Below are 20,578 nucleotides of genomic sequence, written 5' to 3' on the forward strand. Positions count from 1 at the left end.
CGGGTGTAAAATAACAAATTGTGGATGACGAGGAAAATCCGTAAAACGAACTTGCAGGTAAATTGTAAAACTGAGAATACTTCATTCCAGGCAGTCAGTTTACCACATAGCTGGGGTGGTCTCATGATGCATATTCTGTTGCAAAAACTTTCGTCTCTTGCAAAACGTTTTGCAACAGAAACCGTTGACACAAAATGCTGTTGAGTTCCGTTTTGTTCTTAAACGGAAGTTGTAGTTCAGTCTTGTAGTCAAGTCTTTTCTGCCCCCCGCTTTCAAGGTTCAATTCAGTGGTGGAAAAAGTACCCAATTGGAATACTGGAGTAAAAGTAAAGATGCCTTATTAGGAAATGACTCAAGTCAAAGTCACCCAGTAAAATACTACTTGAGTAAAAGTCTAAAAGTATTTGGTTTTAAACATAATGAAGTATCAAAAGTAATTACTAACACTTTACTTTTGATACGTAAGTATAAGTCATTTCAAATTCCTTATATTAAGAAAACCAGATGACACTACTCTTTAAAAATATATATATATTTACTGATAGCCAGGGGCACACTTACAAAGGAAGCATGTGTAAGAATGCTGTTCATTGAATACAGCTCAGCATTTAACACCATAGTGCCCTCCAAACTTGTCATTAAGCTCGAGACCCTGGGTCTCAACAACGCTCTGTGCAACTGGGTCCTGGACTTCCTGACGGGCCGCCCCCAGGTGGTGAGTGTAGGAAACATCTCCACCCCACTGATCCTCAACACTGGGGCCCCACAAGGGTATATTCTCAGCCCTCTCCTTTACTCCCTGTTCACCCATGACTGCGTGGCCATGCACGCCTCCAACTCAATCATCAAGTTTGCAGACGACACTACAGTGGTAGGCTTGATTACCAACAATGACTAGACGGCCTACAGGGAGGAGGTGAGGGCCCTCGGAGTGTGGTGTCAGGAAAACAACCTCCCATTCAACGTCAACAAAACAAAGGAGATGATCGTGGACTTCAGGAAACAGCAGAGGGAGCATCCCCCGATCCACATCAACGGGAGAAGGTAGAGAAGGTTAAATGTTTTAAGTTCCTCTGCGTACACATCACGGACAAACTGAAATGGTCCACCCACACAGACAGCTTGGTGAAGAAGGCGCAACAATGCCTCAGGAGGCTGAAGAAATTTGTCCCGTCGCCGAAAACACGAACTTTGACAGATGCACAATCGAGAGCATCCTGTTGGTCCGTATCACCACCTGGCACGACAACTGCTCCGCCCACAACGCGCAAAGCTCTCCAGAGGGTAGTGCGGTCTGCACAACGCATCCCCAAGGGCAAACTACCTGCCCTCCAGGACACCTACAGCACCCCATGTCACAGGAAGGCCAAAAAGATCATCAAGGACAACAACCACCTGAGCCACTGCCTGTTCACCCCACTATCATCCAGAAGGCGAGGTCAGTACAGGTGCATCAAAGCTGAGACCGAGAGACTGAAGCTGTTTTTCACTCTCAAGGCCATCGGACTGTTAAACAGCCATCACTCACATAGAGTGGCTGCTGCCAACATACAGACTTAGATCTCTTGCCACTTTATTACATCCTCTTATTTAATGTATTAAAGGTATCACTAGTCACTTTAAATAACGCCACTTAATGTCTACATATCCTACATTACTCATCTCATATGTATATACTGTATTCTATACCATCTACTGTGTCTTGCCTATGTCGCATGGCATTCGCTCATCTATATATTTATATGTACATATTCTTATTCATCCCTTACATTTTTGTGCGTATATAACACTGGTATTCCTGTCTTGCAGGAAATCACGCACAGAACGAGCAGTATGGCTGGTGGCATTTTCATGCTGAAGGGTCATGCCAGGATGAGTCTGCAGGAAGGATACCAAACGAGGGAGGAAGATGTCTTCACCTGTAACGCACAGCGTTGAGATTGCCTGCATTGACGACAAGCTCAGTCCGATGATGTTGTGACACACCGCCCCAGACCATGACCCTTGCACCTCCAAATCGATCCCGCTCCAGAGTACAGGCCTCGGTGTAGCGCTCATTTCTTCGACGATAAACGCGAATCTGACCATCACCCCTGGTGAGACAAATCCGCGACTTGTCAGTGAAGAGCACTCTTTGCCGGTCCTGTCTGGTCCAGCGGCGGTGGGTTTGTGCCCATAGGTGACGTTGTTGCCAATGACGTCTGGTGAGGACCTGCCTTACAACAGGTCTACAAACCCTCCCTCCAGCCTCTCTCAGCCAATTGTACCCGCAGGTGTGCTGTTCTGATGTACCGATCCTGTGCATGCGTTGGTCTGCCACTATGAGGACGATCAGCTGTCCATCCTGTCTCCCTGTAGCGTTGTCTTAGGCGTCTCACAGTACAGACATTGCAATTTATTGCCCTGGTACATCTGCAGTCCTCATGCCTCCTTGCAGCAGGCCTAAGGCACGTTCACGCAGATGAGCAGGGACCCTGGGCATATTTATTTTTGTGTTTTTCAGAGTCAGTAGAAAGGCCTCTTTTAGTGTCATAAGTTTTCAAAACTGACCTTAATTGCCTACCGTCTGTAAGCCGTTAGTGTCTTAACGACCGTTCCACAGGTGCATGTTCATTGATTGTTTATAGTTCATTAAACAAACATGGGAAACCGTGTTTAAACCCTTTACAGTGAAGATCTGTTAAGGTATTTGGATTTTACGAATTATCTTTGAAAGACAGGGTCCTGAAAAAAGCACAAGCATTTTGCTGCACTCTCATTAACATATTCTAACCATGTGTATGTGACCAATAACATTTGATTTGTGTTTCGTAAATCTGCCAGCTCAGAGGCAGTAGGGATGACCTTCAATCAATCAAATGTAATTATAAAGCCCTTCTTACATCAGCTGATGTACTGAAACCCAGCCTAAAACCCCAAACAGCAAGCAATGTAGGTGTAGAAGCACAGTGGCGAGGAAAAACTCCCTAGAAATGGCCATAATTTTGGAAGAAACCTAGAAAGGACCCAGGCTATGAGGGGTGGCCAGTCCTCTACTGGCTGTGCCGAGTGGAGATTATAACAGAACATGGCCAAGATGTTCATAGATGACCAGCAGGGTCAAATAGTAATAATAATAATAATAATCACAGGAAAAAATGTCAGTTGGCTTTTCATAGACTGAGGACAGCAATGCGTCATCAGGCCAGGTAATCCTGAGGCATGGTCCTTGGGCTCCGGTCCTCCAAGAGAGAAATAGAGAGAGCATACTTAAATTCACACAGGACACCTGATAAGGCAGGGGAAATACTCCAGATATAACAGACTGACCCTGCCCACCCCCGACACAAACTACTGCTGCTAGCTAATTTGTCCTGGGATATAAACATTGAGTTATTATTTTACCTGAAATGCACAAGGTCCTCTACTCCGACAATTAATCCACACATAAAACGGTCAACCGAATTGTTTCTAGTCATAGTTTTGATGTCTTCACTATTATTCTACAATGTAGAAAATTGTATAAAATCAATAAAAAAACATTGAATGCGTAGGTGTGTCCCAAACTGGTATGCGTGTGCATAAGTACGATCATTTTGTATGGATACAGCAAATAGTGTCTTATAAGCGCAATCGTATAATCAATATGGTGAAATTCCACTTCGACTATCAAGGCAATATGAAGTTACTGCTATGGATTTTGTCCCAGAGCAGACAGTTCCACATTCCTCCACAGGGTGGCACTGTGCACCATGTGTATGCATGCGCTATTTTACTCTCCGCCAGGACCCTAAATCTAGCACACTTTTTTTATTTTTTTATTTTTTAAACGACACAATCTCTCTAAAAGCACACACACAGCATCTCTCAGACAATGACTCATGAATAATTCAAAGGCTCTTAGATGTAACTGTTATTTTATTTCGGTGGATAAATTCCCAGTTTTCCTCTTCAGAGTGTTTGTGAGAAGATGATGGGAACTCAAGGGACCGCTGGGGAAAGATTGCCATGAACCGTGTGTGTGTGTGTGTGTGTGTGTGTGTGTGTGTGTGTGTGTGTGTGTGTGTGTGTGTGTGTGTGTGTGTGTGTAAATGCCTGTGCCTAGTTCTTTTATTTACGAAAAGACACCATGGGACTTATTAGACATGTATGCCTGTTATTCTAACGTTGCTGAATCTGAGCCATTATGGTTGTATTTCTACTCTAATCATTGGTATGCAAAGCTTCACTACTCAAACAAGTTTGAGAATGCTGGTAGTGTTCAGTCATCTCACAGAGGAGAAGGCTCAGTCAGAAACCCAAATAAAGACAATATTGACCAATAACAGTCCACAGAATGTGTTAATCCAAGCTTACCAACGAAACACACACACGCAGAGAGCCAATGGCCATAGAGTGGGGGTATTCTTCCCCATTCTGCACCTGGGGTAAAGGGGTTGGCTCATTGTGTTGGAGGGATCAGGGTCTGGGCTCCATTCAAAAGTGTCCCTGATGATTTGCTCCCTCGAATTTGATAGGAACTGAAAGACAGATGGACAGACATGGTAAAAGCTCTATTCAGTGTTTTCGGACCATCACTTGCTCTTACCTACTGTAGTGTCTCTTTCAGACTTCAGATCTACCTGGGGGTTTACCAAGGGCAGAGGGAAGGCAAAAAATACTGTTTGGTTTGGAATGTGGCCATGTGGGATGAGGGCAGGAGCAGATGTGAGGAGCTCTCGCCAGAAATGGAACCAGGCCCTAGGGACCTCCTGAGCTGAGCGCAGGTCTCAGTCCAAACTGCTGCTTCTGTTTTGTGATTCTCTCTCTCGAGACACGTATGTCCTCCCCTGTATCTCTCAATATACTATGTATCTTACTATGCCATGTGCTCACTGACTGAGGGACATCGTTGCATTTTGTGAATCAAAATTTTACATTTACATTTAAGTCATTTAGCAGACGCTCTTATCCAGAGCGACTTACAAATTGAGCGCATTAGCTCAAAGGAGACACATTAACAACAGTATATTATTTAAACGAAAATGCTATTTTCTAAAAGACAACATTTTGCCTAACTTTATTCAGGAATGCTTTATCAGATCATTTACATTTTGAGTTGTTTTAGCAGACACTTATCCAGAGTGACATACAGGAGCAATTAGGGGTAAAGTACCAGCCAGTTACCTACTTGTCCAATGCTTTAAGTGCTAGAATACCTGTCGCCGTATGTAGCTTAGCATCAGTGGTGGAAAAAGTACCCAATTGTCATACTTGAGTAAAAGTAAAGATGCCTGAATAGAAAATGACTCAAGTGAAAGTCACCCAGTAAAATACTACTTGAGTAAGTCTCTAAAAGTATTTGATTCTAAATACGCTTAAGTATCAAAAGTAAATGTAATTGCTAAAATGCACTTAAGTATCAAAAGTATAAATAATGTCAAATTCCTTATATTAAGTCAACCAGACAGATAGCCAGGGGTACACTCCAACACTCTCAGACATAATTTACAAGCAAAGCATTTTTGTTTAGTGAATCCGCCAGATCAGGTATTAGGGATGACCAGGAATGTTCTCTTTATAAGTGTGAATTGGACAATTTTCCTGTCAAAATGTAACGAGTACTTTTGGGTGTCAGGGAAAATGTATGGAGTAAAAAATACATTATTTTCTTTATGAATGTAGTGAATTAAAAGTAGAAGTTGTCAAAGAATATAAATAGTAAAGTACAGACCCCCCCCCCCCCAAAACTACTTAAGTAGTACTTTAAAGTATTTTTATTTAAGTACTTTACACCACTGCATAGAATCAAACCAGTCCATTAGCATATTTACAGATCCCGGGATTTTGGGATTCATTCCTCAATGTTATTTGCGTTGTGGTTGATCGGATCAATGAAATCAATCATAGCAACCCCTGAGAGAAAGAGCTGATATACAGTACACAGAAAAACACACATAATAGTTTTATGAAGATAAGAAGATCATTTAGAGGCAGATTCTCATATGTTTGCCAGTTACCTCCGTTAGCGGGCCAACAGCCTGCTGGGTAATTTATCTGACGGTTTACACCAGAGAGGATCTAAAACGTACACTCCGAACACGTGCCAAACGAACACCCACCCCCCCTCCAAATGAACAGCGCTCATGACCTACATTTGATCATCTGAGTAGAGCATGAGGCACAGGGGATGGAGGATCCTGTGGATAAGCTTGTGAAAAGCTGACACATACATCATCATTCGTTTCGTTGGTTTTCACATTCTGTGGGCTAACATGGTCTGAAAGAGCATGGTCGACCCAGGTTCAATACCGGGTGGGTCGCATTGGTGCCGTGACTCAGATCACGCAATTGGTTGTCTATGGTCAGACCACGTGTATAGCGGTTTGCTGACGTCAACGCTCTGAACAGAGTGCCTCCTGGTGGCGGTGGGGTTATGGTATGGACAGACATAGGCTACGGACAACAAGCACAATTGCATTTTATCGATTGAATTTGAATGCATAGAGATAACGTGACGAGATCCTGAGGCCAATTGTGAAGTCCGTCTAAACAACACGAGCAATGGAAATTAGACCGGTGGAAATCTGTCCTTTGGTCTGATGAGTCCAAATGTAATATTTTTGGTTCCCAACACTGTACCTTTGAGACGCAGAGTAGGTGAACGGATGATCCCCGCATGTGTAGTCCCCACGTGAAGCATGGAGGAGGAGGTGTGAATGTGTGGGGCTGCTTTCCTGGGGACACTGTCAGTGATTTATTTAGAATTCAAGGCACACTTAACCAGCTTGGCTACCACAGCATTCTGCAGCGATACGCCATCCCATCTGGTTTGTACTTAGTGGGACTATCATTTGTTTTTCAACAGGACAATGATCCAACACACCTCCAGGCTGTGTAAGGGCTATTTGACCAAGAAGGAGAGTGATGGAGTGCTGAATCAGATGACCTGGCCTCCACAATCACCCGACCTCAACCCAATTGAGATGGTTTGGGATGAGTGTGACTGCAGAGTGAAGGAAAACCAGCCAACAAGTGCTCAGCATATGTGGGAACTCCTTCAAGACGGTTGGAAAAACATTCCAGCGTTCTCAAGCTGATTGAGAGAATGTCAAGAGTATGCAAAGCTGTCATCAAGGCAAAAGGGTGGCTACTTTGAAGAATCTCAAATATAAAATATATTTTGGATTTAACGGGTTTTTTGGTTACTACATGATTCCATATGTGTTATTTCATCATGTTGATGTCTACACTAGAATTCTACAATGTAGAAATAGTTTTAAAAAACTTTTAAAAACTTGAATGATTAGGTCAAATCAAATTTTATTAGTCACATGCGCCAAATACAACCTTACTTACGAGTCCCCCTAACCAACAACGCAGTTAAAAATAAATCAAATACAACCTTACTGACGAGTCCCCCTAACCAACAACGCAGTTAAGAATAAATCAAATACAACCTTACTTACGAGTCCCCCTAACCAACAACGCAGTTAAGAATAAATCAAATACAACCTTACTTACGAGTCCCCCTAACCAACAACGCAGTTAAAAATAAATCAAATACAACCTTACTTACTAGTCCCCCTAACCAACAACGCAGTTAAAAATAAATCAAATACGGATAAGAATAAGAGATAAAGTAATGAAAGAAATGAAGTGGGTTCAAACTGTTGACTGGTTCTGTATTTATGTTCTCTCTGACAACCAGAGGGGGTGTGAACGGTTTCTGTCATGAACAGGGCTTGTGCACATAGAAATAGATGTGGTGGGGGGCGCGGGATGTTCCCCAAATGCTGGAAGGGGGGCCCGAGTGGAAAAAGTTTGGGAACCTCTGTGTTTATATATATATATGCCATTTAGCAGACGCTTTTATCCAAAGCGACTTACAGTCATGTGTGCATACATTCTACGTATGGGTGGTCCCGGGAATCGAACCCACTACCCTGGCGTTACAAGCGCCATGCTCTACCAACTGAGCTACATGATTGAGGAGGTCAATGTAGTTTATCGAGAATGAATAGTATCTGGAGCTCTGGCCTTGGTACTGTATGACGTATTAGTGTGGTTGGTCCTCACTGAATAAGTTCCTGACACCTCTCTCTCTCTCTCTCTCTCTCTCTCTCTCTCTCTCTCTCTCTCTCTCTCTCTCTCTCTCTCTCTCTCTCTCTCTCTCTCTCTCTCTCTCTCTCTCTCTCTCTCTCTCTCTCTCTCTCTCTCTCTCTCTCTCTCTCTCTCTCTCTCTCTCTCTCTCTCTCTCTCTCTCTAGACTGTGGATCGCAAGGACGACTGGGCTGACCTTGAGCAGGGCTGAGCGTGCAGACATGCACAGGCAGACATGCACAGGCAGACATGCACAGGCAGACATGCACAGGCAGACATGCACAGGCAGACATGCACAGGCAGACATGCACAGACATGACAGGCAGACATGCACAGGCAGACATGCACAGGCAGACATGCACAGGCAGACATGCACAGGCAGACATGCACAGACAGACATGCACAGACAGACATGCACAGGCAGACATGCACAGGCAGACATGCACAGACAGACATGCACAGGCAGACATGCACAGGCAGACATGCACAGACAGACATGCACAGGCAGACATGCACAGACAGACATGCACAAGCAGACATGCACAGGCAGACATGCACAAGCAGACTTGCACAGACAGACATGCACAGACAGACATGCACAGACAGACATGCACAGACAGACATGCAGACATGCACAGCAGACATTGCAGACATGCACAGACAGACATGCACAGACAGACATGCACAGGCAGACATGCACAGACGTGTGTGTGTGTGTGTGTGTGTGTGTGTGTGTGTGTGTGTGTGTGTGTGTGTGTGTGTGTGTGTGTGTGTGTGTGTGTGTGTGTGTGTGTGTGTGTGTGTGTGTGTGTGTGTGTGCTTTGTGGGTTTGACCTGGGACACCAGGTGGGTGTGATTCCCATCTAATCAGGGACTGGACATGCACTGTGTTAATCAGGGACTGGTTTAGACCTGGGACACCAGGTGGGTGATTCCCCTCTAATCAGGGACTGGTTTAGACCTGGGACACCAGGTGTGTGATTCCCCTCTAATCAGGGACTGGTTTAGACCTGGGACACCAGGTGTGTGATTCCCCTCTAATCAGGGACTGGTTTAGACCTGGGACACCAGGTGTGTGATTCCCATCTAATCAGGGACTGGTTTAGACCTGGGACACCAGGTGTGTGATTCCCCTCTAATCAGGGACTGGTTTAGACCTGGGACACCAGGTGTGTGATTCCCCTCTAATCAGGGACTGGTTTAGACCTGGGACACCAGGTGTGTGGGATTCAGGGACTGGTTTACCTGGGACACCTGGGACACCAGGGACTGGTTTAGACCTGGGACACCAGGTGTGTGATTCCCCTCTAATCAGGGACTGGTTTAGACCTGGGACACCAGGTGAATTCATTATCAGGTAGAGCAGAAAACCAGCAGACTCTGGACCTCGCCGGATTGAAAACCTCCGCAGTACATTTTCACTTTCCTTATTTTCTCGTAAGTGGACAATTGGTCTCCATGCGGTGAAAATCAAGACACACACCGAGAACCTGGGGGAGCTGACTCACTGTCTCCCGCAAACGCATAAACTGAGCCATCGCAAACGGGCAGTGGAACCAGGACGAGGTAATCCAGCAGATGAGAGTCACATGCGTAAAGGCATGAGACGCCGCATCACGTCGTCGTCTTCTCTCCAGCTGCACAATGCTGCTACTGTTAGTCAAACGACCCCTGTTCCCGGAGAGCTGCCCTCCTGTAGGTTTTCACCCACGACCCCCGTTTATCTCGTCAACCAGCTAATTATTAGGATGACTATGTTTGGAGACTATGGATGGAGTGGCCTAGAGGATCTCTCTCTCTCTTTTGACCCAGTTACACAGGTTTGAAGAGCCCTGGCCTAGAGGATCTCTCTCTCTCTCTTTTGACCCAGTTACACAGGTTTGAAGAGCCCTGGCTTAGAGGATCTCTCTCTCTCTCTCTCTCTCTCTCTTTTGACCCAGTTACACAGGTTTGAAGAGCCCTGGCCTAGAGGATCTCTCTCTCTCTCTTTTGACCCAGTTACACAGGTTTGAAGAGCCCTGGCCTAGAGGATCTCTCTCTCTCTTTTGACCCAGTTACACAGGTTTGAAGAGCTCTGGCCTAGAGGATCTCTCTCTCTCTCTTTTGACCCAGTGACACAGGTTTGAAGAGCCCTGGCCTAGAGGATCTCTCTCTCTCTGTCTTTTGACCCAGTGACACAGGTTTGAAGAGCCCTGGCCTAGAGGATCTCTCTCTCTCTGTCTTTTGACCCAGTGACACAGGTTTGAAGAGCCCTGGCCTAGAGGATCTCTCTCTCTCTGTCTTTTGACCCAGTGACACAGGTTTGAAGAGCCCTGGCCTAGAGGATCTCTCTCTCTCTCTCTCTCTCTCTTTTGACCCAGTTACACAGGTTTGAAGAGCCCTGGCCTAGAGGATCTCTTCTCTTTTGACCCAGTTACACAGGTTTGAAGAGCCCTGGCCTAGAGGATCTCTCTCTCTTTTGACCCAGTGACACAGGTTTGAAGAGCCCTGGCCTAGAGGATCTCTCTCTCTCTCTTTTGACCCAGTTACACAGGTTTGAAGAGCCCTGGCCTAGAGGATCTCTCTCTCTCTGTCTTTTGACCCAGTTACACAGGTTTGAAGAGCCCTGGCCTAGAGGATCTCTCTCTCTCTGCTCCCTAGAGGATCTCTCTCTCTCTCTCTTTTGACCCAGTGACACAGGTTTGAAGAGCCCTGGCCTAGAGGATCTCTCTCTCTCTGTCTTTTGACCCAGTGACACAGGTTTGAAGAGCCCTGGCCTAGAGGATCTCTCTCTCTCTGTCTTTTGACCCAGTGACACAGGTTTGAAGAGCCCTGGCCTAGAGGATCTCTCTCTCTCTGTCTTTTGACCCAGTGACACAGGTTTGAAGAGCCCTGGCCTAGAGGATCTCTCTCTCTCTCTCTTTTGACCCAGTTACACAGGTTTGAAGAGCCCTGGCCTAGAGGATCTCTCTCTCTCTCTTTTGACCCAGTGACACAGGTTTGAAGAGCCCTGGCCTAGAGGATCTCTCTCTCTCTCTTTTGACCCAGTTACACAGGTTTGAAGAGCCCTGGCCTAGAGGATCTCTCTCTCTCTGTCTTTTGACCCAGTGACACAGGTTTGAAGAGCCCTGGCCTAGAGGATCTCTCTCTCTCTGTCTTTTGACCCAGTGACACAGGTTTGAAGAGCCCTGGCCTAGAGGATCTCTCTCTCTCTTTTGACCCAGTGACACAGGTTTGAAGAGCCCTGGCCTAGAGGATCTCTCTCTCTGTTTTGACCCAGTGACACAGGTTTGAAGAGCCCTGGCCTAGAGGATCTCTCTCTCTCTTTTGACCCAGTTACACAGGTTTGAAGAGCCCTGGCCTAGAGGATCTCTCTCTCTCTCTCTTTTGACCCAGTTACACAGGTTTGAAGAGCCCTGGCCTAGAGGATCTCTCTCTCTCTCTCTTTTGACCCAGTTACACAGGTTTGAAGAGCCCTGGCCTAGAGGATCTCTCTCTCTTTTGACCCAGTTACACAAGTTTGAAGAGCCCTGGCTTAGAGGATCTCTCTCTCTCTCTCTCTTTTGACCCAGTTACACAGGTTTGAAGAGCCCTGGCCTAGAGGATCTCTCTCTCTCTCTTTGACCCAGTTACACAGGTTTGAAGAGCCCTGGCCTAGAGGATCTCTCTCTCTCTTTTGACCCAGTGACACAGGTTTGAAGAGCTCTGGCCTAGAGGATCTCTCTCTCTCTCTCTTTTGACCCAGTTACACAGGTTTGAAGAGCCCTGGCCTAGATGATCTCTCTCTCTCTCTCTCTTTTGACCCAGTTACACAGGTTTGAAGAGCCCTGGCCTAGAGGATCTCTCTCTCTTTTGACCCAGTGACACAGGTTTGAAGAGCCCTGGCCTAGAGGATCTCTCTCTCTCTTTTGACCCAGTGACACAGGTTTGAAGAGCCCTGGCCTAGAGGATCTCTCTCTCTCTTTTGACCCAGTTACACAGGTTTGAAGAGCCCTGGCCTAGAGGATCTCTCTCTCTCTCTTTTGACCCAGTTACACAGGTTTGAAGAGCCCTGGCTTAGAGGATTTCTCTCTCTCTCTCTCTTTTGACCCAGTTACACAGGTTTGAAGAGCCCTGGCCTAGAGGATCTCTCTCTCTCTCTTTGACCCAGTTACACAGGTTTGAAGAGCCCTGGCCTAGAGGATCTCTCTCTCTCTTTTGACCCAGTGACACAGGTTTGAAGAGCCCTGGCCTAGATGATCTCTCTCTCTCTCTCTCTTTTGACCCAGTTACACAGGTTTGAAGAGCCCTGGCCTAGATGATCTCTCTCTCTCTTTTGACCCAGTGACACAGGTTTGAAGAGCCCTGGCCTAGAGGATCTCTCTCTCTCTTTTGACCCAGTGACACAGGTTTGAAGAGCCCTGGCCTAGAGGATCTCTCTCTCTCTTTTGACCCAGTGACACAGGTTTGAAGAGCCCTGGCCTAGAGGATCTCTCTCTCTTTTGACCCAGTGACACAGGTTTGAAGAGCCCTGGCCTAGAGGATCTCTCTCTCTCTCTCTCTCTCTTTGACCCAGTTACACAGGTTTGAAGAGCCCTGGCTCTCTCTCTCTCTCTCTTTGACCCAGTGACACAGGTTTGAAGAGCCCTGGCCTCTCTCTCTCTCTCTCTCTCTTTTGACCCAGTGACACAGGTTTGAAGAGCCCTGGCCTAGAGGATCTATCTCTCTCTCTCTTTTGACCCAGTGACACAGGTTTGAAGAGCCCTGGCCTAGAGGATCTATCTCTCTCTCTCTTTTGACCCAGTGACACAGGTTTGAAGAGCCCTGGCCTAGAGGATCTCTCTCTCTCTCTCTTTTGACCCAGTTACACAGGTTTGAAGAGCCCTGGCTTAGAGGATCTCTCTCTCTCTTTTGACCCAGTGACACAGGTTTGAAGAGCCCTGGCCTAGAGGATCTCTCTCTCTCTTTTGACCCAGTGACACAGGTTTGAAGAGCCCTGACCTAGAGGATCTCTCTCTCTCTCTCTCTCTCTCTCTCTCTCTCTCTCTCTCTCTCTCTCTCTCTCTCTCTCTCTCTCTCCTCTCTTTTGACCCAGTGACACAGGTTTGAAGAGCCCTGGCCTAGAGGATCTATCTCTCTCTCTCTTTTGACCCAGTGACACAGGTTTAAAGAGCCCTGGCCTAGAGGATCTATCTCTCTCTCTCTTTTGACCCAGTGACACAGGTTTGAAGAGCCCTGGCCTAGAGGATCTCTCTCTCTCTCTCTCTCTTTTGACCCAGTTACACAGGTTTGAAGAGCCCTGGCCTAGAGGATCTCTCTCTCTCTCTTTTGACCCAGTTACACAGGTTTGGTTCCCCCTCTCCATGCGGTGAGAGTACGCACATACTCTCACCGCGTGGGGTTTGTGTGCATGAGTGTTTCCCTTTGTACAAGTGGCCCCCGAACGGGAACACAACTATTGGCCTGCAGTTAATTTAATGTACAGTTAAATACGTGACCCTCTCATTGTGGTGTCACTGGGCCTCTCAATGCAGCTGCTCATCTCGTTCAACGTGGCCCTCAGAGAGTTTAATAAGGTGACCCCCGGAATGCACTGTGTGTGTGTGTGTGTCCTTTCATGGTGCCAAACGCTGGCATTCGTCAGACAACGCACATGTGTTGTATGTGCGTAAGACGCCCATATCTGGAAGACCGCCACACAACTTTGATTAAGACCTTAATTACCCCAGAAACCGCTTCCTCAGGTTTGGGCTCATAAGTCCAGGCGTCTGTATGACCTTTGACCATTTGGATCCTTCATATTGTATTGCTCAACACTGAACCCTAACAAAGAATTCAACATGTGTGTCTCTATTCAGCTCTCCAGTAACAGTGTGGGTCAGTGGGACACTACACATGACCCCAGGGGCACGGGGGTCAATTCTCTGAAGTGACTGCAGTGAAAAGGAACATCTTGGAGGAAGGAGATGCAGGGTTTTATTGAGTTAGAATAGACAGAGACAGACAGACAGACAGACAGCCCGAGGGTCCTATTCATTATAAGTGGACAGACCGCTAACAATTTGCCCTGTGTCATAGAAAGTGTATTAAATTCAATAACCAGATGTGTCCATCTCTCTCTCTCACGTCCCTATATCTCCTTTCTATCATCTCTCTCCTCTGTCCCTCTGTCTCTATCATCTCCCTCCTCTGTCTCTATCATCTCCCTCCCCTGTCCCTCTGCCCCTCTGTCTCTATCATCTCCCTCCTCTGTCCCTCTGTCTCTATCATCTCCCTCCTCTGTCCCTCTGTCTCTATCATCTCCCTCCCCTGTCCCTCTGCCCCTCTGTCTCTATCATCTCCCTCCTCTGTCCCTCTGTCTCGATCATCTCCCTCCCCTGTCCCTCTGTCTCTATCATCTCTCTCCCCTGTCCCTCTGTCTCTATCATCTCCCTCCCCTGTCACTCTGTCTCTATCATCTCCCTCCCCTGTCCCTCTGTCTCTATCATCTCCCTCCCCTGTCCCTCTGTCTCTATCATCTCTCTCCCCTGTCCCTCTGCCCCTCTGTCTCTATCATCTCCCTCCCCTGTCCCTCTGTCTCTATCATCTCCCTCCCCTGTCCCTCTGTCTCTATCATCTCTCTCCCCTGTCCCTCTGTCTCTATCATCTCCCTCCCCTGTCACTCTGTCTCTATCATCTCCCTCCCCTGTCCCTCTGTCTCTATCATCTCCCTCCCCTGTCCCTCTGTCTCTATCATCTCTCTCCCCTGTCCCTCTGCCCCTCTGTCTCTATCATCTCCCTCCCCTGTCCCTCTGTCTCTATCATCTCCCTCCCCTGTCCCTCTCTCTATCATCTCTCTCCCCTGTCCCTCTGCCCCTCTGTCTCTATCTCCCTCCCATGTCCCTCTGCCCCCCTGTCTCTATCATCTCTCTCCCCTGTCTCTCTGTCCCTCTGTCTCTATCATCTCCCTCCCTTATCTCTCTGTCTCTATCATCTCCCTCCCTTATCTCTCTGTCTCTATCATCTCCCTCCCTTATCTCTCTGTCTCTATCATCTCCCTCCCTTATCTCTCTGTCTCTATCATCTCCCTCCCTTATCTCTCTGTCTCTATCATCTCCCTCCCTTATCTCTCTGTCTCTATCATCTCCCTCCCCTGTCTCTCTGTCTTTATAATCTCCCTCCCTTATCTCTCTGTCTCTATCATCTCCCTCCCTTATCTCTCTGTCTCTATCATCTCCCTCCCCTGTCTCTCTGTCTTTATCATCTCCCTCCTCTGTCCCTCTGTCTCTATCATCTCCATCCTCTGTCCCTCTGTCTCTATCATCTCCCTCCCCTGTCCCTCTGCCCCTCTGTCTCTATCATCTCCCTCCCCTGTCCCTCTGTCCCTCTGTCTCTATCATCTCCCTCCCCTGTCCCTCTGTCTCTATCATCTCTCTCCCCTGTCCCTCTGCCCCTCTGTCTCTATCATCTCTCTACCCTGTCTCTCTGTCCCTCTGTCTCTATCATCTCCCTCCCTTATCTCTCTGTCTCTATCATCTCCCTCCCTTATCTCTCTGTCTCTATCATCTCCCTCCCCTGTCTCTCTGTCTCTATCATCTCTCTCCCCTGTCTCTCTGTCTCTATCATCTCCCTCCCCTGTCTCTCTGTCTTTATCATCTCCCTCCCCTGTCCCTCTGTCTCTATCATCTCCCTCCCCTGTCTCTCTGTCTCTATCATCTCCCTCCCATGTCCCTCTGCCCCCCTGTCTCTATCATCTGTCTCTCTGTCCCTCTGTCTCTATCATCTCCCTCCCTTATCTCTCTGTCTCTATCATCTCCCTCCCTTATCTCTCTGTCTCTATCATCTCCCTCCCTTATCTCTCTGTCTCTATCATCTCCCTCCCTTATCTCTCTGTCTCTATCATCTCCCTCCCCTGTCTCTCTGTCTTTATCATCTCCCTCCTCTGTCCCTCTGTCTCTATCATCTCCATCCTCTGTCCCTCTGTCTCTATCATCTCCCTCCCCTGTCCCTCTGCCCCTCTGTCTCTATCATCTCCCTCCCCTGTCCCTGTCCCTCTGTCTCTATCATCTCCCTCCCCTGTCCCTCTGTCTCTATCATCTCTCCCCTGTCCCTCTGCCCCTCTGTCTCTATCATCTCTCTACCCTGTCTCTCTGTCCCTCTGTCTCTATCATCTCCCTCCCTTATCTCTCTGTCTCTATCATCTCCCTCCCTTATCTCTCTGTCTCTATCATCTCCCTCCCCTGTCTCTGTCTCTATCATCTCCCTCCTCTGTCCCTCTGTCTCTATCATCTCCCTCCCCTGTCCCTCTGCCCCTCTGTCTCTATCATCTCCCTCCCCTGTCCCTCTGTCTCTATCATCTCCCTCCCCTGTCCCTCTGTCTCTATCATCTCTCTCCCCTGTCCCTCTGCCCCTCTGTCTCTATCATCTCCCTCCCTTATCTCTATCATCTCCTCCCCTGTCTCTCTGTCTCTCATCTCCCTCCCCTGTCCCTCTGTCTCTATCATCTCCCTCCCTTATCTCTCTGTCTCTATCATCTCCCTCCCTTATCTCTCTGTCTCTATCATCTCCCTCCCTTATCTCTCTGTCTCTATCATCTCCCTCCCTTATCTCTCTGTCTCTATCATCTCCCTCCCTTATCTCTCTGTCTCTATCATCTCCTCCCTGTCTCTCTGTCTTTATATCTCTCTGTCTCTATCATCTCCCTCCCTTATCTCTCTGTCTCTATCATCTCCCTCCCCTGTCTCTCTGTCTCTATCATCTCCCTCCCCTGTCTCTCTGTCTCTATCATCTCCCTCCCCTGTCTCTCTGTCTCTATCATCTCCCTCCCCTGTCTCTGTCTCTATCATCTCCCTCCCCTGTCTCTGTCTCTATCATCTCCCTCCCCTGTCTCTCTGTCTCTATCATCTCCCTCCCTTGTCTCTCTGTCTCTATCATATCCCTCCCCTGTCTCTCTGTCTCTATCATCTCCCTCCTTATCTCTCTGTCTCTATCATCTCCCTCCCCTGTCTCTGTCTCTATCATCTCCCTCCCTTATCTCTCTGTCTCTATCATATCCCTCCCCTGTCTCTCTGTCTCTCATCTCCCTCACTTATCTCTCTCTCTATCATCTCCCTCACTTATCTCTCTGTCTCGATCATCTCTCTCCCCTGTCTCTCTGTCTCTATCATCTCCCTCCCCTGTCTCTCTGTCTTTATCATCTCCCTCCCCTGTCTCTCTGTCTTTATCATCTCCCTCCCCTGTCCCCCTGTCTCTATCATCTCCCTCCCCTGTCTCTCTGTCTCTATCATCTCCCTCCCCTGTCCCTCTTCCCCCCTGTCTCTATCATCTCTCTCCCCTGTCTCTCTGTCCCTCTGTCTCTATCATCTCCCTCCCTTATCTCTCTGTTTCTATCATCTCTCTCCCCTGTCCCTCTGTCTCTATCATCTCCCTCCCCTGTCTCTCTGTCTCTATCATCTCTCTCCCCTGTACCTCTGTCTCTATCATCTCCCTCCCCTGTCTCTCTGTCTCTATCATCTCTCTCCCCTGTCTCTCTGTCTCTATCATCTCTCTCCCCTGTCCCTCTGCTCTATCATCTCCCTTCCCTGTCTCTCTGTCCTTCTGTCTCTATCATCTCCCTCCCTTATCTCTCTGTCTCTATCATCTCCCTCCCGTATCTCTCTGATCTCCCTCCCTTATCTCTCTGTCTTTATCATCTCCCTCCCCTGTCCCTCTGTCTCTATCATCTCCCTCCCCTGTCCCTCTGTCTCTATCATCTCCCTCCCCTGTCTCTCTGTCTCTATCATCTCCCTCCCCTGTCTCTCTGTCTCTATCATCTCCCTCCCCTGTCCCTCTGTCTCTATCATCTCCCTCCCATGTCTCTCTGTCTTTATCATCTCCCTCCCCTGTCTCTCTGTCTCTATCATCTCCCTCCCCTGTCTCTCTGTCTCTATCATCTCCCTCCGCTGTCTCTCTGTCTCTATCATCTCCCTCCCTTCTCTCTGTCTCTATCATCTCCCTCCCCTGTCTCTCTGTCTTTATCATCTCCCTCCCCTATCCCTCTGTCTCTATCATCTCCCTCCCCTGTCTCTCTGTCTCTATCATCTCCCTCCCCTGTCTCTCTGTCTCTCATCTCCCTCCCCTGTCTCTCTGATCTCCCTTCCCTGTCTCTCTGTCTCTATCATCTCCCTCCCCTGTCCCTCTGTCTCTATCATCTCCCCTGTCCCTCTGTCTCTATCATCTCCCTCCCCTGTCCCTCTGTCTCTATCATCTCCCTCCCCTGTCCCTCTGTCTCTATCATCTCCCTCCCCTGTCTCTCTGTCTCTATCATCTCCCTTCCCTATCCCTCTGCCCCTCTGTCTCTATCATCTCCCTCCCCTGTCCCCCTGTCTCTATCATCTCCCTCCCCTGTCCCTCTGCCCCTCTGTCTCTATCATCTCCCTCCCCTGTCCCTCTGCCCCTCTGTCTCTATCATCTCCCTCCCCTGTCCCTCTGTCTCTATCATCTCCCTCCCCTGTCTCTGTCTCTATCATCTCCCTCCCCTGTCTCTCTGTCTCTATCATCTCCCTCCCCTGTCTCTCTGTCTCTATCATCTCCCTCCCCTGTCTCTCTGTCTCTATCATCTCCCTCCCCTGTCTCTGTCTCTATCATCTCCCTCCCCTGTCTCTGTCTCTATCATCTCCCTCCCCTGTCTCTCTGTCTCTATCATCTCCCTCCCTTATCTCTCTGTCTCTATCATATCCCTCCCCTGTCTCTCTGTCTCTATCATCTCCCTCACTTATCTCTCTGTCTCTATCATCTCCCTCCCCTGTCTCTCTGTCTCTATCATCTCCCTCCCCTGTCTCTGTCTCTATCATCTCCCTCCCTTATCTCTCTGTCTCTATCATATCCCTCCCTGTCTCTCTGTCTCTCATATCCCTCCCTTATCTCTCTGTCTCTATCATCTCCCTCACTTATCTCTCTGTCTCGATCATCTCTTTCCCTTGTCTCTCTGTCTCTATCATCTCCCTCCCCTGTCTCTCTGTCTTTATCATCTCCCTCCCCTGTCCCCCTGTCTCTATCATCTCCCTCCCCTGTCTCTCTGTCTCTATCATCTCCCTCCCCTGTCCCTCTTCCCCCCTGTCTCTATCATCTCTCTCCCCTGTCTCTCTGTCCCTCTGTCTCTATCATCTCCCTCCCTTATCTCTCTGTTTCTATCATCTCCCTCCCTTATCTCTCTGTCTATCATCTCTCTCCCCTGTCCCTCTGTCTCTATCATCTCCCTCCCCTGTCTCTCTGTCTCTATCATCTCCCTCCCCTGTCTCTCTGTCTCTATCATCTCTCTCCCCTGTCCTCTGTCTCTATCATCTCCCTTCCCTGTCTCTCTGTCCTTCTGTCTCTATCATCTCCCTCCCTTATCTCTCTGTCTCTATCATCTCCCTCCCGTATCTCTCTGATCTCCCTCCCTTATCTCTCTGTCTCTATCATCTCCCTCCCTTATCTCTCTGTCTCTATCATCTCCCTCCCCTGTCCCTCTGTCTCTATCATCTCCCTCCCCTGTCCCTCTGTCTCTATCATCTCCCTCCCCTGTCCCTCTGTCTCTATCATCTCCCTCCCTGTCCCTCTGTCTCTATCATCTCCCTCCCCTGTCCCTCTGTCTCTATCATCTCCCTCCCCTGTCCCTCTGTCTCTATCATCTCCCTCCCCTGTCCCTCTGTCTCTATCATCTCCCTCCCCTGTCCCTCTGTCTCTATCATCTCCCTCCCCTGTCCCTCTGTCTCTATCATCTCCCTCCCTTGTCTCTCTGTCTCTATCATCTCCCTCCCTTGTCTCTCTGTCTCTATCATCTCCCTCCCTTGTCTCTCTGTCTCTATCATCTCCCTCCCTTGTCTCTCTGTCTCTATCATCTCCCTCCCCTGTCTCTCTGTCTTTATCATCTCCCTCCCCTGTCTCTCTGTCTCTATCATCTCCCTTCCCTATCCCTCTGCCCCTCTGTCTCTATCATCTCTCTCCCCTGTCTCTCTGTCTCTATCATCTCCCTTCCCTATCCCTCTGCCCCTCTGTCTCTATCATCTCCCTCCTCTGTCCCTCTGTCTCTATCATCTCCCTCCCCTGTCCCTCTGCCCCTCTGTCTCTATCATCTCCCTCCCCTGTCCCTCTGTCTCTATCATCTCCCTCCCCTGTCCCTCTGTCTCTATCATCTCCCTCCCCTGTCTCTCTGTCTCTATCATCTCCCTTCCCTATCCCTCTGCCCCTCTGTCTCTATCATCTCTCTCCCCTGTCTCTCTGTCTCTATCATCTCCCTTCCCTATCCCTCTGCCCCTCTGTCTCTATCATCTCCCTCCTCTGTCCCTCTGTCTCTATCATCTCCCTCCCCTGTCCCTCTGTCTCTATCATCTCCCTCCCCTGTCCCTCTGTCTCTATCATCTCCCTCCCCTGTCCCTCTGTCTCTATCATCTCCCTCCCCTGTCCCTCTGTCTCTATCATCTCCCTCCCCTGTCCCTCTGTCTCTATCATCTCCCTCCCCTGTCCCTCTGTCTTTCCCTGTTACCCTGTGTATCAGTGAGTCATGAAGAGAGTAAGACCGGGGCCACACTGAGACAGAGGTCGAGTGTGGGCCTTTTCA

Source organism: Oncorhynchus gorbuscha, linkage group LG08 (assembly GCF_021184085.1).
Source record: "Oncorhynchus gorbuscha isolate QuinsamMale2020 ecotype Even-year linkage group LG08, OgorEven_v1.0, whole genome shotgun sequence".
Taxonomy (NCBI): domain Eukaryota; kingdom Metazoa; phylum Chordata; class Actinopteri; order Salmoniformes; family Salmonidae; genus Oncorhynchus; species Oncorhynchus gorbuscha.